This window comes from Bombus fervidus, chromosome 1 (genome assembly GCF_041682495.2).
Source record: "Bombus fervidus isolate BK054 chromosome 1, iyBomFerv1, whole genome shotgun sequence".
Lineage (NCBI taxonomy): Eukaryota > Metazoa > Arthropoda > Insecta > Hymenoptera > Apidae > Bombus > Bombus fervidus.
In genome coordinates, this window is record NC_091517.1 from 8,026,541 (window position 1) to 8,046,458 (window position 19,918).

Below are 19,918 nucleotides of genomic sequence, written 5' to 3' on the forward strand. Positions count from 1 at the left end.
GGGTTAAAAAATGTTCATAGAAATTTTATAAATTTAATAACAGTGTATTTTTGTTCATTCGAACGACTTTTGTAAAATATATGGACTGTGTTATATATATTTTCATACGCCTCTCGTTTCGATTTCTTTGACGTAAATTATAGATCGTAATCGTCGACAGTTCCCGTGTTAATAAGTGTTGCAATTAATGTGAATTTTTAGTGTGAGCGACTGAATTTCTGACGTTCACAAAGAACCAAACTAATCGATGAACTGCGAATGCAAGTCTTTTCTTTCCATTATCGTGTAATGTGCTACATATTACAAGCCTATATGCAAATTGCAATCTAATGGTTTAAGAAAATATCAACATATAAATATCAACAGGTTTTGTACAATGTTTTGTGGAATAATCTCCTCACGGAGGTTAAAACTGCGTTAATAAAAACAAATGATATTGATTTTTCTTTCTCCATTGTCTTATCCATATCAATCCTGCATCGACCTATTCGTCTCAATGAAAAACCTTATTGACGTTTCCTTCAACTCGATCAGAGAAAGTGTACGAGCAACGACATTCACAACTCTTCGGTCCATGCCATCGATAGCATTATCTTCGTGTTCTCTGGTCTCGTCGCTCTTTCGTTTTTAAACTAACGTGTATCTAACCTAACGACACGATCAGTTTGTCCAAGGATTACGCGAATACCGACCTGTTAGGATGTTTATGTGCGAAAGAACGAGTAGAGTGTACTTCAAAGGCCAGGGTATTAAATCAGCTGATCCATAATCAACGGCTTGAATTGTTCGGGCATTTTATCGGATTAGTTAATGAAACAGACGGGTGTCATTCCCATTCAGCCGCGTAACGCGATGACTCTACTTATTTCACTGAAAAATTCAAGATTTATCGCGATGAAAACACGATCGAGCGTTTATACATTGTTGCGAAGCTGCAAAATTATTAGTGCTACTTTTGTTATTATTGTTGATAGATAGACTGCAGATATTTATGAAAATTCATATTATTAAGAAGATAATTAAAAAGATAGAATCTGGGTAGATTATTGTTTTATTCGCTAAATATTATTGAATAATTTTATATAGTTTTGCATACTCTGCATTTTTGCACTTTCACATTTCACATAAATATATAAAAATTCATAATCCAAAAATAGTTTTGACATTAATAAGACAGGCTGTGAAAACTCGGCTCTAGAATATTTAAGAAATACCTTCGACTTTTATTATTAATTTATCGAATCGATGTGATTCGGAAATATTTTAAATTTTTGTTGCGACTTTAATAACTTACTTTTAATTTAAAAATTTTTAACGGGAACGGAAGAGAAACATGAAATAAAATAAAAAGGAATTGAAAGGGAATGAAAAACGAGAAAGTAACAAGTTTAATAAAAAAAAAAAAAAAAGAAACAACAAAAAGAACCTTCAAATGGAAATATGCACACGCTGAGAACGAACGCAAGAATTATGTTCTCAATAATGATCGCTGTAAATCACAAAGAGCATGTCCTCCTTTCGATTCATATTCCCATGGAACGTGCAACAAGCTTCTCCAGGATCTTATTAATAACGACGATTTAACCGCAGCGTTATCGTTTGTACAGTTGCGAATGTTTACCGTGTCTTTTGAAACTGTGAAGTTGTAGGCAAATATTCACGTGCTCCGAGATCGAGTGCACCCGACCTCACGGTGAAATTTGTTTGCATTCGCATCCTGCAAATCATTCCGTAAACCTTCGATCTTCCTATTATAGATTACTATAATTTATTTCTAAAGATACAATTAAATATATTTTTAAATTAAGGACGCCAGTGTTATACATTCTTCGTGCCTTCTTCCTTCTTTTCGTCTTCTGCCTTCTTTTTTCTTTTCTTTTTTTTTTTTTTTAAGGTGTGTGGACGTTTGTAAAAGATTTATGAATCGAAGGTAGAGTTTATGGCAATTGTGAAATACAGACTCAGACTCATCGATCATGAACGAAATCTTTCTATTGCGTGTTAATCGGTCTAAAACCAACCTGCGTTGTAACTCAGAAACAGCGGGAGTGTCTGGTATCGATAAAAAGAATTATGGCAGGTCGTTTGAAACGAATAGAAAGGAGAATCAAAGAAACTGGCTGAGAAATGTTAGATTGTTGCATAATAAATGTCTCTATTCGGCGAGGTCTTGAAAATTATACAATTAATATCCAACAATTGTTTTTGTTTATGCATTACTTTGTTTAGGATATTTTACTATTCTATTATTCCTATTACTAGTTTTATAATTTTCTTAAGACAACGATATTTCATTTTTTTCAAAGTGTAGCTGATGTAACGTTCTATTTAGTAGGCGACGAGAAGGTAGCGTCAACTGACGTTTAATGCAACTGGCAATAACCTGCTATGTGCGGGAATACTGGTACGGGAGAGGATTAAAATTGTTCGAAAATAGTTTATCAATATAAAATGTTTTATTGAAATTTTACTCAATTTCGATATTGACAATTGACTGACGGATATGAAATTCTTCGGTTGACAGGTGATGATTCTTTGGTAGACAAATGATAACTAATTCTTCAATAGACAAAATGATAACTGGCTCTTCGATAGACGAACGCTATTTAATTTATTCGATAACCAAACGGTAAATATTCTCAAACTCAAACTCAAACTCAAACTCAAACTCAAACTCAAACTCAAACTCAAACTCAAATTCAAACTCGAATTCGAACTCGAACTCAAACTCAAACTCAAACTCAAACTCAAATTCAAACTCGAATTCGAACTCGAACTCAAACTCAAATTCATACTCCTGCTGACTTCTCTGAGTCGCTACATTTATATCTGTCGGAGATGAAAAAATGTCGGAGTCTTTCTTTTGAAAATGTTTGGGAAGATCCCCAACGTTTGTTCAACAGCCGACTTTGTTTACAATTTAAATCGTCATAATATCGTTATAAAAACATAGTTAGATGAATTTGCGCAAGATATAGCTTTTAGCGGCTTTAACTGTCTTTCACTTCAAATACTGTAAACGCGGTTTCGAATAAACGTTTTAAATTATTTCGGTTTAAAAGAATTTATCAATTTTACTTTCGCGCCACGGATCACGCGGGTCGCGGGACATGACAGCTGATATGCAGATGATTTTTGGAAAATTTTCTTTTCTGAAGAAATCTTACTTTCGTTGAAAAATTCCATTTTACAATAAATTATACTTAATGCTATCGTGCAACTCTATAAATAAAATTTATTTTATATCCGCTTGTATTGCATTACCGCGAATTTTCAACGAGTTCTAAATGCTTAAAAATGCCGGCGTAAAAGCGAAAAAGATGATTCGTTGGTCAACAAAATTATCTTTCCTTATGCATCACGTTTATCGCACAAATTCCTCGTAAACTCAACGAACAATCCAAGCGAAACATTTCCACCGGCAATCACAAAGACGCGATAAATTAACCTTTTCGGGAATGTAGCTCGAAAAAGCCATTAAGTCTTCTTTGGTGGAAGAAACAAAAGTTAAAAAGCTATATTTATTTCAGGATCTATCATCAATCACGTGTTTCACCCTGAGCCCACTGTCTTCCAGTTTCTTCGCGTTCTTTCGTATAAAATGACATCTGACCCTGTCATGACCTATGTCCTTCCTCCTCCAGATCCTACGATTCAATTTACGGAGCTGAAGCGAAGGCCACGAGTTCCGATATCTCAAGGCTATCAGTTGTTCGATACCTCATTCTTCCTTTTTATTTTTATTTGTTCTTACAAATAAAGTTATTTTACAAATAAAATAAAGTCTTTACGAATAAAGTCTTCTTATAATAAAGTTAAATTACATTTGCAATAATCCAAGAAGAAATTTATTCTTATATATATAAGAAATGTTTTTCGAATAAAATACTTGTTTTATATTTATTTACCTACATTGTATATATTGTAAATTTTAATGTACACTGTATATTTCGAAAATGCAAAATTATTATAAAAACATTAGGTTTATGCATTCAAATGAAGCTTCAACCATACGTAATTTCTACAAAATATCATTCTATTTAATTAAAGTAATATCCACGTAATTCTGTGCACTTTCCTAATGGCTAACTGCTTTTATTATAATAAATCTATAAGAATTATCTACTCTAGGCTTCGAGATAAAAATGAACGTCTGGATAAAAAATCCAAATTATTGTCAAATGTTCATTTCATAATTCCTATTGATATTAATCTAGTACTTCTATTATCATCATCTATTATTTCGATAATTCTATCGATCATCTATTACTTTTATGGCCCCTATTAAGAACGAAAATTAAAAACTAGAGAAGATGATCGCTTACTATCTCTAACAATAGGTTATGGTTGGATGAATGACCTTGAGCAGCCAAACCTAGGGGCCTCCGCTTTAGCGCACGACGTTGAAGCTGATCGAGCAACCTCATCCCAGTGGATGTCCCTCCCAGTATCTTGGTTTCGGATCGCGTCTTTATCGAAATGCGTTTAATCACGATACTGGCAGCCGACAATCGTGTCAGCAGCGGCCGGAACAACTTTGACAGGCTAAAAGTGGCTTAAAAGGCTTCGCCCAGTGACGGGATGGGGTGGAAAAGAGTCGCGCGTCCTATAATTAACCACTTGAATCTTCGAGAGCATTGTCATTAAGTTTTGGCGCAAACCGCAGCCATCAAACGCGTGTAATTAGTAAACCACGTAAATAAACGTAGGACACGTAGAAAAAATTTAAAAATCTTAAATTTAATTGTACAATAACGTAGAATGTTAAATTCTCTGTAGTGCAAAATATATTTGTTCGTCTCTTTACTACATGAGATAAACTATCTAGTGTATATGAAAAGTAAAAAGTATAATAAGCATTATGATACAGAAATATAGGGAAACTATATACACAAAAATAGAAATATGATATAAATTGTTGTAAATCTCCGTTTATAGCCGAATTTTATAGCAAGCTTGTAAAATTTTACAGAATTTATAGACAAAGTGCTTATATAACAATAAATACGGGATGATCATCGAATAATATAATGTCTGAATTATACATTTGAGAATGGAATAACAAGATCTTTAAATGACAACTCATATAAATTTAAATCTTTTATAAATCCTAAATCTGGAACGACACGATTTCTAGCAACACAGAACCAATTAACCCACGTCAGGGACTTGTACAAAACAAAATAAATAAATCAAGAATCCCACCATAATATAATAAATATCGCAATAGTTTTTATAAAATTTTCTACGAAATTCAATATTATGAAACCTGATATTTAATGGGTTAAAATAGAAGCCACCCGCTTAATTTGTATCTCATTCATTGTAATCGGAGGATGAATTTCGACGATGATGTTACGCCACGGTTAGGATACACGTGGATATCGGATCCTGTAGCTATTTATACGAGCGATAAATCAATTTCGATTAGCTGATTCGACGAATTCGGATGCCGTGGGTAGGTCGATTTGCATTCGACTAATGCTGGACGCTAATCGATGCGCCTATGCAAATCGGGTGTTGACACTGCCAAGATTCGTAGGCGTTTTTGTGAAATACGTGAAACTAGGGGCCGAGGTGTTGCACAACGCGATCGTTACCAATGACGAATGGACCATATTTTCTGAACTATATTTTACATTTAGGACGTATACGAGCACGACGATTTTAATTGGAATCTTATTAATGCAAATTATTTATTTATTTTAATATTAGCAGGATAAGACAAATCTCTGCTTCGTTCTTTTAGTATAAATTCCCAGACTATTAATCATATTTATTTAGTTTACAATCATGAAGTATTTTTAATCGTTTCTTTGTGTTTCTTTCGTTATTTAGTTTAAATTTTTAACTGCAAGTGTTGCAAGTAAATAGTAAGTATTGGAAGAAAGAAAAACACATATTACGAGGAAGGTTGACACATCGTTAAATTTCCGTAAAAAAAAAATCGATAAACGGAAATGTAGAAACTATTCAAGGCCTCGAATGTTTTTCTAGTTAATACTAACGCATATTTTTTAATAGAGGTAAGGAAACGTCGGTAAACCAACATGCAATTATAAATCGTTTGAAACTTTTCCGCATTCTAATTACATCTAATTAACGTGCCTTCCTATTCGAAGAAGCAAAAGTTTCTGCATTCCTTTCAAGTTTCTACTCTTTGTGTTCTCTCGAGGAACTACCTAAGTAAATATACAAATTTGGCCAGATCCATTCAAATACTACTTAATCATTCGATTTCTACGATGATCCTTTAGATTTATAAATTTATAATTTACGAAACAGGGGACAGGAAACGAAGTATTGTTATTAACAGAAATTTATGAGGCGGCTATGTTAATCATGTTATGTAGAATCATAGGAAAGTTTTAGTTTATTTCTAAAGAATTTTTACACGATTCTAAATGTCAAAATGTTCGCATGAATTGCCCATATTTGTTTCGATATAACAGGCAGAACAAGATTGTAGACACACGTTTATCGTCCTTAAATAATTTTAAAAACGAAAGGATCTAACCAAACCAAAATTTCCCCACATAAAATAAAGTTTAAGATAGATACACTATAAATTTTATTAACTTTTGTACTAAAGATTGTTCACCAAATCGGTAACAGTCATTTATTCTACGGTATATGTTACATCGCTCTCATTAAATATAAGTCCATTTTGTAAAATGACGTTTCCTTTTATGAACTATCCTTTGTTCGCCACTGTATCCACTCACAGCTATTGTCAAATATAATTTTGTAAGATTATGGCATTCTCTCGTACCATGTACCTCGCCAACTTTATTCTTACCACTATATAGCACTATTTAAAGCAATGGTACTATTTATACAAATAGCACCATTTTAGCCGAAACAGACGAGGACGCAGTGGCATAAAGAATACCACGAACGAGCGTCCGTCACACGCGTCAAAAATCCATTGTACGACACTTTATCGGTCTAACGGGTCAGCAGTCGTTTCGCTCCCGACTATTCGCGGCATAATATGAATAAAATTTTCCCTTGGCAATAAACGTCTTAATGGCCAGCCGCTTGTGGTCCCAGCCATGATAGTCCATACTACACGCAGAATTATTCTCGGCCAGTACCGCGAGACTCCGAGCATTATCAAGCATCCTGGTGGACAGCTGTGACCGCGACCGGTCGAAGTGGCCGCCGCGTGTTCTCGACGCGAGCAGCACGCGAAATAAGAAACGCGCCGCGGTATTATTTGCGAGCAAAGCAAGTACAGGGTCCAGAGTCCAGGTGAAACAAGCGTCTCAGCTCGTCTCTCGCGTCGCAAGAAAAGAACCGCGCTGGAAATTATGCAGCAGACTACGTCGTGAGCTCGTCTTCGTGTGTTTTATCGCCTACTAGTAATCACTATACTAGGATATCTGCGGTGTACGGTAACGAGAGTTCAAGGGTTTTGGTGGTATAGCGGACCCTTGTTGTTCTTTTTTATTTATTTACTTATTTGTTGTCCCTTCAGCTTAAGGCCAAGATCCTTTAGGTGTTCTTAGCATTAGAGCACAATTGGAGGCTTGTAATAGTCGTTGTACAGTATAGTATTTATAGAATGTTGTAGCGTATGAACGCGATTAGTGAGGTTGGAAAATCAGTGATTAGTTTAGGACTTCTGACGATTGCAATAATTAATAACTACCTAGAGTATCGTTTAGAGCTGTACGCTGTTAATTTAGGATCAGTTGTTTCTTTGTAGCATATCTAACAAAAATCGTCTTCTTGCAAAGGAAGATAATTAGTAACTCGTTGAAGTACCGCAAGGTGTTTTCAAGAGAACTAATAATGATTTAATTATCTTGTCCAATTAAATAGTTCCGTCAGGTTAATCCTTTAATATGCAACAATTTTTTTCTAAAACAAAAATTGCGCCGTTACAATTATCTAAGTAACATTGCTGACGTACCTGTTGCGTGAACACGCAATATAAAAATAAAAAAAAAAAAAACCAATAGAAATGAAAAAAGGGAAAAAAGAATACGCGAGAACGCATGTTTCTGCACACTCCGATAAAAAACACAAGATATAATGTACAATGTGTTAAACTAAACATTACAATAAACTTCTACAGTTCTGATGAAAAAAGCTATTTAATTTCAGAGGTAGAGCAGTCGTATTTTTTCACTACGAGGTGTTACATAAATTTTATTTGCGTTAGTCATCTATGCAGTTTAGTATCATAACCCGTGCCCACCTTAAAATTGTTTAGAGAGACACGTTGGTCGAAGAAGGGGGCGGTCTCAGCCAGCGGCGAAAGGAGGAAGCACCCATCGGTGAGAGAGCAAATTATCCGTTGAATTTCCATTAATAATGCGTATTTCAGGATAATGTTCAACAGCCCTGATCCTCGGTGGAGGATCGTTAAATCGCGAGCGAGCCTAGGAGAGCGGCATACCGAACCGTTGAACCGGTAGCCCGGTATCGGTTCGCTTTCTACCGAGAATTTAATAACGGTCAACCGGACCCCGTGGAGCAGAACGCGCTCATTATGCGCCACGAAATTGTTCCCATGAAAATTAAACGGAGCCCGTTACCGACGATAGGTGACGTTAGTCGACGCTTAAATAAGACCAATGCTCCGAGACCAAAGATGCGTCACGGACTTTTTGACGGACTCGAGACTCGCCACTTTACGATCGTCTCGCGGCTCTTGCTGGCAAAAATCCGACCTTTCGTCTTCGACGCGAACTACGAGCTACGTGTGCCGAGGGAATAACGCGGATAGTAGGAAACGACCCGCCTTCTTTACGGGATTCGAGGAATTTATGGTGGAATTCTTATTATTAGAGTTAAGCGAAGTACTTTAAAAAGTTGGAGAGATGACGAGTGGAATGGAACAAGGGACAAGAGAATTACTGTGCTTGATCCTGTTTTCACGTGCAGATGTGCACATGTATACACTGCAGTTTATAAGCAGAACTTTACACGAGTTACGAGCTAAGTAGACTGCATATGTTCATATGTAAATTTTTATTTTCGATGCAATTAAAATGCATTTAAAATGCAATTTAAAAAGATAAAATCCACGCAGAAATTTATGTCATTAGATATCGCAACGAGCAAATACACTATTTTATATATTTTTATGTAGTGAGCCTGTAGATTTTTGCAACTTTTCACGCGGTCCATCCCATAGCAATCAGTTTTCTTCGGTACGTAGGTCAGAGTGGTCCCTTATGTATTCACATTAAAAAGGAATCTTTAATTAAGAAAGAGATGGAAGAATATTGAAAAAAAAGGAGAAAGTATATATGCTAATATTCGTTCGTTAGTCATCCTTCACACCCAAAAACAGCAATACTCGCACTCGTGTGTGTTCTTTGGGATTGTTGGTCCGCCTTTAATTATCGGCTGCTTCATTCGGTAATAAAAAAGGTAGGATACTTGAAAGCTGGCGCGTCCAGCGACGTAATAACGAGCAACGAAAGGGGCTACCGGCTCTTCGTCGGCTTCGCCTTGAAGAAGATTCCACCAGCGGTGGCTTCGATCTAGCCTACCCACGCAAAAATAAAAAGGGAAAGCTTCCCCTACCTTGGCCGTACAAATGGCGTCCAGGTGTGTAACTACGGTAACGGCACGCCGGCCAGTAGGAGAATACGGAATGCGTACGGGGGCCGTGTGGTACGCACGCAGGGGGTTAAAGTCGAACGAGCTAGGTATGCGGACTGCTACAGACATGTAACTGCCGTGGGGGCTTGGTTTTTGCGCCGCCACGGAGTTACTGCTACAAGAAAATAACATCATTACACCCATAAGGCCGGTGCACCGGCCGTACGATCCGCTCCGGCATTCACCGATACGCTTAGAGACACGCGCTCGACGTTTTCACGGAAGTACACACGCGACGGATTTGTGTGTAACAAGGGCGAGTACGCGGAGGAAGGACACGATGATAAGATGTTGAACAGCTTTTAAGGTTACGGTGGTTTTTGTGCTGCACGATGGGGGAGGGTAGTTTTTAGAATTCTCCTTTTGTGTAACGAGGAAGGAAGTAAAGTACATTTACATGTAATAGACAGGTTTTTCGTTAATAATTTTCCTGATCAGTATTGTGTGTCTTATTGTAAAAGGCAGAGACCCGAAATAACATTTATTTTGAACATTTTTAGGGGAAAAGTCCGTGAGTAAAATATAAAAGAAATTTCTCAAAAGATGAAATGATTAAAGAATATTAATACGAATAACCATTGTGAATGACGAACATTTTTCTTGGTTATCAGTAATCATTATTGGTAACAGAAATTCAACTTTGCTTATCAGTAGTCAATATAAACGGTCGGAATTTTTTTCGGTTATCAATAAACATTATCGATGGATCGAATTTTTTTTCGTTTATCAATACCAATGGCAAAAAATTTTCTTGGTTACTGCTAATCAAATATTAATACAAGTATTAATAAAAATCTTTTATTACGATTTCTTATATCTTATTCGTTGTTTCATATATTTTGTACCGTTTTCTTTTTGCTTAATAAAATATGTACGTATTATAATCGTTGTTTTTTACGTTGTCAATGAATATGCGCTAATTATTAGCAATGTTAGTAATAATTGACAACAATCGAATGTAATCGGAAAAGTTTTTGCCATCGATAATGGTTACTGATAACGAAAAAAAATTCCGATCATTTACATTGGTTATTGGTAATCAACATTAAATTCTCGTCATCGATAATGATTATCCGTAATTTAAAAAACTAGAATCATTTATAGTAATTACTCGCAACCAACATTTTTTATGAAACATATCAACTTTTATACCATAACTTTAAAAATTTGTGACAAAGATTCTGACGTCACTCTGTTTACAGGCAATTTGTTTTCTTTCATATGTGATCCAAGGGAGGTTTTTTGCGTAATTATAATAAAATATAAATTGAAAAATAAGGAGAAAGATACTCAAGTCATACTTTAGTCATTTTACGAAAAAAATAATACTTGGTTGATAGGATGATATTACGCAATTGTAAAATGCAAATGAGATGAGTGATTTAATGTACATGACATCATCAAGATGTCTGATCATTAGTGCAGATGATAATAAAATAAGGAAATAAAAAGATTTACAGATTAAATTTTTATACACGTTGATAATTTGCGTACACTTTTATTAATTAATATTCATAGTTGTATTAATATCTCTTTGATACTCGAGTTCCAACATGCGCATTATTGTATCGATACGAAATAGAATTGCATAAAGTTTGAAAAGAAAGCAGTAAGCTCGTTGTATATTGTTAGAAAACTATTTTTAATCTGAACATTCTGTAATACTTAACGTGCTAATATACACCGAATGGTAATATAAGAAATGTCATCTATAATTTATTAAATTTCTTCGTAGAATCTTTTGTAGGAAATTAATACATTTCCCTTGCATCTTGATTTTCTCATTTCACCGTATATTTTCTTTCCTACACCGTCGTTAATGTATTTTAAAAGAACTTCATACATTTCAGGCAGAGTTAATTAGAATTCCCTAATATATCATGAAAGAAACACTTTCTTTGTCAAACTCTTTTCAGAGCCGTATACGACGACGAAATTTGCATATCTTCAGGGTATTGGCGGCGATAACGGAGTTGAATCAAAATACGCGCAACAAAACGGCCAATATCACGCGAAGCGGCTGTGATAATGCATAATGCTTCGCGTATTTATAAGTAGCCATCATGCTTTAAACGCTGATGATATCTCGGAATATCAATTTCATCGGAATAATGCCGACAGTCTGGCAAAGCAACAAAGTAACCACCCTCGGGCATCTCTTCGTAAAACAGAGGTATTAAGAAAAGGAAAAGAAGAAAAAAGAACGCTACTTCTGCTTCATCTGATCATTAGACAGACATGTGTATAATGTAGAGAAGATTACAGATCAGGAGTTATTTGAAAAATTTAAATTTAACTTCGATTTCTAGATTTTTTATTTCGAAGCCTTCAAACTTCAACAGACATTTTCTCATCGTACAATGAGAATTAATTCACATACACATGTATGTACATATACGTACTCTCATATTGCAACTGTTTAGGAATGATAAAATACATGTGCGCGCCACTACATTGGATTCAAGCAGAACGATCATACCGATCTTTGATGTACAGTTGAAACCCATTGATTTATTTGATCATTTGCTTGGTCATTTATTAGAAATTTCAATTGAATTCAATTTTATAAAAATAAATTGAATGTTACAAGCGAGTAGAATAGAGAGAAACGTTTCGACCACATTGCTATGAGGTGTATATTAAACGTGTTGGTTTATTAAAGAGACGAGTGATAAAATTGTAATCAGTCAGTGTATATTAAAATCACTTTAAATACAGGTACAGAGATAGTGTATGCCGGTCGTAATCGTCGCTCGCTCGATGCTACTGTTCAACTCTACGCTCGCTATTCCACTGTATGACTCGCTATACTAATCGTCCTAGAGAGCATGTTTGTTTATTTGTATGGACCGGTGGTACCACAAAAAGTTCAAATGTAACTCCGGTTGACAATTACAAATAACGGCGATAATGTTTTGTCCGGAGTTTGTTTACCTTTAAACGTAGCAAACCAAAACAACGTTGGCACTCCAAGGCATAACAATATGAGTCTCTCTCGATTCCAATCTTCCATTGACTCATATGCCGCTACAGCTAAATTCGTAACATTATGATTTAGCACTAAGGGGGATATGAACCATAGTGTTTCGTTCTACTTCACGTGTTCGATAGATACGCTCAAGAAATAATTTCCCTATAATACATCGATATGGTAAGATTTTTATGTTATTGCGAAACGTTATTCTTCTTACAAAATTTATCGCTATTCCGGCCATAACTCATAGATAACAAAATCACGTGTTGCCGAAGGAACGAGCCGGAAGGGAGCATCAAGCAACGACACGCTGCGCTGTAGGGGGAAGATATAAGAGGATCCGGTCGGTGGAGCTGATTAATCGTAATTCTAATTCCCCTTAAAGAGCATCGCGAAACGCGCGAACGAATTTGCTGTTCTTGCTATCCGACGCATCTTCCCCTTGAGGGAGCAACAAAACCTCGCGGAAATGAACGTCCCGGAGTATCAGTTTCACGGTGCGAGCATGGCAAATGACGTAAAATGGATAAACGCCTCGTGACGTTGCAAGATGCGCCGCACGGTCCAGCGAAAGAAGAAGCAACGAGTTTGCCCGTCCCGAGAAAAGATGAAAATAAAAGAAAGGTAATACGAGAAACGCAGACACAGAGAAAATGTTGCAGAGGCCTCCGACAACGTATCCTGGTATTCTATCAACCTCGGGCAGGATGTGCACCTGTATTACCAACGGATTGTAAAATCACGCGATACGAGCAGCTCGTAACAACACATAGATCAGAAGCTAATTAAAATCCGGTATGATTAGTTAGGAACTAACCGCTTCTAGAACAATTCCATCACCTTTGCACCGATCTACTTTAGTTTCTGTCAGACACTTTCGTTTAGTTGGGATTCAATCATTGGTGTGTTCCTTCTTCTCTCTATTTTTTCATCGTTTATTAGTTAAAGTGACTGACCATTATTAGATCATTTACCAGATACGTGATGGTATCTGTAAGTGAGTCGTATGAAAAGATATCACCTGTCATATGACGATCTTCGAGAGATAAATTATTGTTACGGTGATTGTGTGTTTGCTCTCCTTTTCTCTTTTTGATAAATAATTAGTTAGATTTTCGGCTAATCATTATTACATCATTTAGTGAATACATATCGACGTACGTATTAAACTTATTAATAATCCTTCAAGGGTATACGATGGTTGTGTTGCTCCAAGTCTGAGGAAGATATAGCTACTATGTACATTGCTCGAAACTATTAAGGGAAATTGTAAAAATTATGAAGACATTTTCATTCGTGTGAAGCTTCAGGTTTCTCCAATGCAATTAGACGTAATTTTACAAATTCATCGACTCTCGCGGTTTCACTTCAACAAACTTTTCTTTCTACATAATAATCTCGAATTTTGGATTCCAAGTAAAATTGTCATCCTATCCAAAGTATAAACAACTGAACAAAATCCCTCGCTTGCTTCCAACATCCAGCGTGGCATTTACAAAACCTGTGTTTCCAAAAGTAGCTCCCGCGCTACACGATGTCATCTTTTTCAGACTACAATTAAATCTCACCGAATTCCCACAGTTCCGGCGGCGAGTTAGCAGACCACCCTGGACACCTTCGGATCAAAATCACCCGAAAGGTTTCTTCCTTTCCAAGAAAGACTCGTCGTGTTCCGCCACAGTGACTCCAACATGCGTGACGTCCATTTACAGAATTTCTTTAGTTTCGACCAAAGTGGAACGACCAAGCTTCTTCGCACGATTCCATGCTTCGTATGTATGTATATACGCAAACTCGAGGCCGGTGCTCCACGTGTGCCACGCTCTTTTTCCCATAGCTGATCGTCCTTGCGTAGTGGCTTTCGATAGTGGCGAATACTCACACCGGCATGTAATGGTACCATCTGAAAGTACAGGTCTCAGCGCTAAGCCTTACCTACATTACGTATGAGACAAGAGGAGCCTACCACCGCGATACAATGAGGCACTGGGAGGCGTTATAAAGGGCTCTGTGTAGTTATTAGAGGTTATGACGGCGGTAATATCTCACTCAGCAGGCTCCTCTGTAATGTTATGGCCAGGCCCTCTTTCACGTTTCCCCTTTGCTAAACCCCTTATACCCCTTCGCCTACCGTCGATCTCCTTTTCTACTTCTCCTCCCTTTTCTTTCCTCTCTTCCTGCCTCCACTTCTTTCCTCCTTTTCACGTTTTCTGCTTTTTATTTCTCCCTTCTTTCTTTTCTCCTTCCTCCATTTTTTTCTCTTTTTTTTTTTGTCCGTTTGACCGACTAACTCTTGAAGTCTTTATACCCTGAGAACTTGAAAGGGCTATGGCATACTTTGATTTTATTTACTCGACAAGTCGACTACCGTGCAGATCGTGGTTTATTTGGAAATTTGAGGGTGTCTTATCTGTTTCAATTCGTTGTTTTATTACCGGAGCAAAGTATTATTTTTGTAATTTTTGAATAAGAACCAATGTAAATAGCTCCTTTGTTTTTAACTACAGGAGAAATGTTTAACGTACAAGTTAAATCATTTTGGAGCAGAAGTAACGTGGCGGAAAAGTCGGAACCATGATCTTTAAAAAGCGAACATCAAAGACAGTATTAATTTTATTCAAAAGAACATTATTATTTTAAAATATAGATAGCTTTTTTAAAACTTTTTTTTAAAAAAAAGGTTAATCTTTTATTATCGAAGTTTAATTTTATATGGATACCATTGCAAAATTCTGTCTTTCCTTTATCCCATTTTTTTAAACGCATTAACTTTCAAATTTTTCATTTTGCAAGAGCATAGAGGCGCAATGTGTAAACATGCATAGTTCTAGTGAGCTGGAAGAAATCCTATAATCGGGCAATACTACTACCAGTCCGAGCGTCAGTAGTATCAGAAAATTTTGATCAGGCGTAAGGTTATCGCGGCGTAAGGTCGACTACCACGAAAATGAGCAGATAATTTTTCGTCATATAAAACAACGCCACGGTACACCATCAAATGTTATTCACAAAACTCTAACAAGCGTAATAATTTTCTCGATTCTTTCGCATACCGCGAGGGCAAAAACTTTCACTCGTGTAATACCAGCGAACCGTCATCAGTCCTTTCCATCTCATTACCCCTATTCCTGTCGATAAGAAACGCCCGGTAAAAAACTATATCATATCGGTAATGCCAGCTGCTTTATTACGAACGTTTCATTTCCATGGGTACGTCGGAACAATCATTCGCCAAACACACTCAACGACGACCGCTTACCGACGCTGTCTTTGGCGGAGTATTTTTTTGCACGCCACCTCGGCCTGGTAATAACGCGTCCTCGAAATGGAACGAAAAATTTCGCTCGGCGAAACCCCGCCCTCTCCGGCCACAAAAACGTTCGACGAAAACGTAGCAACACGCCACGGAAGCGCATTAAACCGAGGGCAATAATAAAGATATGACAAACGCAGCGGATGCGAGAGGAAGAGAGAAAGAGACCAAGTGTGGCTGCGTGATGTACCGTCTTAAATCCGTGAAGGTTAGCCAGGGACTAACGATGCCCGGAGATGGCAATGAACTGTACAAAACTTACTGTGTGCGTTTCCTGTACGGCGTAGGTTCATTAGCGAGAAGCATTCGAAACTCGTTCTGATTCCCTTTCGTGGTGCTCCATCGGTGATTCGTAATCCCCTATCTAATCGCGTATCTCTGCACGGCTTTGAATTATTTCGAAGTCATAGAGATACGGAAGCGCGACGTAAGGTACAAAACGACCGAAATCAAATGCTTGCCCGCTAAAACGTAGCATCGTGTAGGTACCAACCTGTACACACATACACGTTTTCTTTCTTTCGCAGCGAATATCACACTCTGATCGAACATTAGCGTAGCGTTCTGTTAACCATTCGAATGGACTGGTTATTCCGCTGTGCGGAAGAAACTCACGGTGCATTATTCAAATCCGATGTAGATCGGTATCGGTGGATGTAATTCTAGTGTGGACGCGTGTTTCAGGCCCGTTGTCGGAGCAACACTTAATTTGTCCGTCCACTTGTGCCCTCGCCGCGGGACGTTCATTGGCCGCCGTGTAGCCAAGGATGAAGATTCGAGGGAGAACCGTGAGAGGCCGCGAAGGACGCCAGTGAAAGTGCTCCATGGATCTATTTACTCAACGGGAAATAAGCCTTTGTGTGCAGATTTCTATACCGATCATCTACTATGCAATATTGCCGATATCGTACAACGCTCGAATGGATGAATAAGTGGTATCGCGTACATCAGACGTTTAATTTTAATCGATGCCGAGATTTATGGTAAGTATACATGTGGATATTGTTTGGTACTTGAATGGTATGTTTTGGTATTCGATCATGTGAAACAGATAAAGTGAAGCGTTTATCGTATATAGCGTTTATTACTGAGCGTTTATCGTATATACGGCTATTTATCACCCGATGAAATTCTACTAGCCTGTGACAATTTTCTAATCGTCGATTTATGTTTTCCAGTGTCAAAGGTTAATTTTATGTGAAATGTATTTCGTGTGAAAATTATAGCGCCACGTGCCACTTAATCCTAATCGGATATTGTTTGTTATTCGATCGATCATTCGCATTAGATAAACTGCAAGTAACAGTACGTGTTTATTGCACGCATGTTTATTTATCACCTGGTGAAATTCTACTGACCTGTGACAGATTTTCTAATTGAAATTTCATGTTCTCATGTCTATTTTGACGTAATAGAAGATTTATGTACTCACGCAGGGATTATAACGTATACGGTTTCTGATAATATAAGGTCAGGATGGAAGAAGAAATAATAATGAAAACGAAATTGATGAAATCCTCTATATTTCTCTTCGTGAAATGTTGTATTAGCACAGCATTGATTCTGAATAGGTCATGTGAATTTTTAAAAAGTATTTTAGCCACGTCAATTAAAATAATTTCTTGCTACAATACGTTTTGACTGACAATGGTTATTTTCGATGAGCACAAAAGGTACTTGTACATCATATTGTAGCATTTACGTACCTACATCAACCAGATCCAAGTACCTACATTAAATTTCGCACTATTTTAATGGTATTTTCATGTAATTATAAAAATGTGGTACTTGATAAAAAGACGTTTCATTAAAAAATAAATATATTTTCAAATCGTTTTGGTAGCCACTAAATACGCCCAATAGACTTCTTTGATCGTTCGTGGTTTCCTCGCTGATATTCGTCCGTGTTCTTCTCACCCAAACACGCCAGTTTAATCGTAATCGTCGATCGTGCCTTGGCGCCATTACCATTGCGATACAGAGAGCGACCACGAGCGTTTCGTGGCCGATTTGCGACACGAAATTTCAGAGTTCTCTTCTGCGGAATATCACTCCGGTCCCCGAACGTGTGTATCACAGAACTACATCGTGTCGAATCCTGGTTTCGTGCGTGGAGCCACTTCGTCCAAATTACAGGGGATCTCGAAGCGAGCAAATAATCACCGAGTTAGCGTAGCTCGCCAACGTGAATTAGAAAGGTGGATGGAGGTGGATGGAGAAGATCAAAAAGAGACGTGGTGGGGACCAGCGAGACACGGGTCTAATTATTATAAATTAGCGGAGAACACCGCGAGCCTGGACGTTCCGCGATTAGGTCGAGACGCAGACATTAAAGCGTGTATTAAAATGAGCGGACGAAAAAATGTCTACTCGATCTTAATTTATCCTCTTTATTTCACGTCTTATTATCAAATACGCACCGGAGGGTAGGTTTCATATATCACCCGTCGTGGTTCCTACGAAATCTCGAAATGAGAGGCCACTTCCAGCGATACGAACGATGGCGAAAAAACGTTATGCCCCTAATGGTTACAGATTGCCTGTGAAATTCGACCAACGACGCCTCGATTTACCATTCCGCGACAATTACTGACTAAAAGTTTCGTAGTCTACCGACTGGACTTCTGCTCTTTTCATTTTCGCTTAAAATATCGTATCTAGTATTTTTGCATTTTTCCAGACACATATATTGAAATATTTGGAATTCCTTGTGTTTTTTATTTTTTTAAAGTGAAAATTAGGAACTGTACAGGTTGCTACGAAATAACGATTAAAAATTTTAAAGATGACGCAAAGGAAAATAGTGAAACGTGTTATCGAATGTTTCAAAATACTGGATGGGACACGTTAACTAATTGCTGAAAAAGATGAAGAGTTCTTGACAAAAGAGTTTACGAAGCTACTCGATGAATAACAAAAAATCAGCGTTACACAAGGGTTACATAGATTAAATACGTTATACTATAAAAATACATTATCTTTAAATTTTTTTAAATTTTACTACGTAGGCTGTGCTTTCGAATTCTATGGATACGTAATGACAAACCTTTACGTCCTTCTTCTAAATACTTCTCATATTTTATTTTTATGCAAATTCGAGTGGCGTGCCGTGGCTATCATAAAAAGTGGTCGTGATACAAGAAAGAGTTGGGATACACTGTTCTACGATTTGTAGAGACTCTCAGCGAATCTCGAAGCTGACCACGATGATGGAATGGGTCGATTCGAGTCTATATATCCCGACAAGCTCTGTTCTTTCGAGGTTTAGCTATCAGAAATCTGGATTCTCTCCCCCTTTCCCCCCTTCCATCCTTCTTTCTCACACTAGTTTCCTCTATCTTTGGTTTGGCGAGGTTCTAATGGTGGCAGAGGATCGTCAATGACGTAGCAGCCGGCGGCACCACTATTGATCTAACTATTCCTCGCAGTGGGCGCTTTTTTTCCCTAGTGGATCTGCCGGCACACCATGGAGAATCGTGAATTACCTTGGGTGGTAAGATTCGTCCCGCGAAGCCGAAGGATCTTCGTTCGTTCGTTCCATCGCAACTCGGCGCTTGCCTTCAGAATTCCAACTCTCGACCAACGAGATTTCTGCCGTCAATCAAATTGACCCAGTTCGTGCAAGCACGCCGCCTATAACGTGCATATCGGTCGGCTATACGGTGCCGGGGAAACTGCTCGGATACGCGCCTCTTCTTTTAAAGGAAGCGCGATGGGACGTACATACATCTTGATATAAAAATTTAACTTTCTTCCTGTATGTTTTCTTTTTTCGTCTTTGGTTAAATGGAAAGAAATTAACTTATCGTCGAACGTGGCAATTTATGTTTTCACGTAAAACTTCTCTTAACAAAATATACTCTCCTTCTAAAAAAATAATTCACGCATTCAGGCAACTCTTAATTTGGAAATAAACAATGTACTATAAGAAAATAAAGGGTAGAGAATCAAAATTCTCCCAATAGAATACACATTTCCCTTCTACAAATACGAGGGTCGTTCAGAAAATA

At 37.4% G+C, this 19,918-nt stretch overlaps 1 long non-coding RNA gene across 2 annotated transcripts in view; it reads left to right on the plus strand.

Moving 5' to 3' along the window:
- The window catches only part of LOC139988361 (uncharacterized), a 111,282-nt gene extending 93,517 nt beyond the window's left edge, over positions 1 to 17,765 (plus strand). For both annotated transcript variants that reach the window (XR_011800083.1, XR_011800082.1), the window contains exon 3: positions 16,593 to 17,765. This is a non-coding gene — a long non-coding RNA (uncharacterized lncRNA). The remainder of the gene's footprint in view (positions 1 to 16,592) is intronic.
- Positions 17,766 to 19,918: the final 2,153 nt, after the last annotated feature.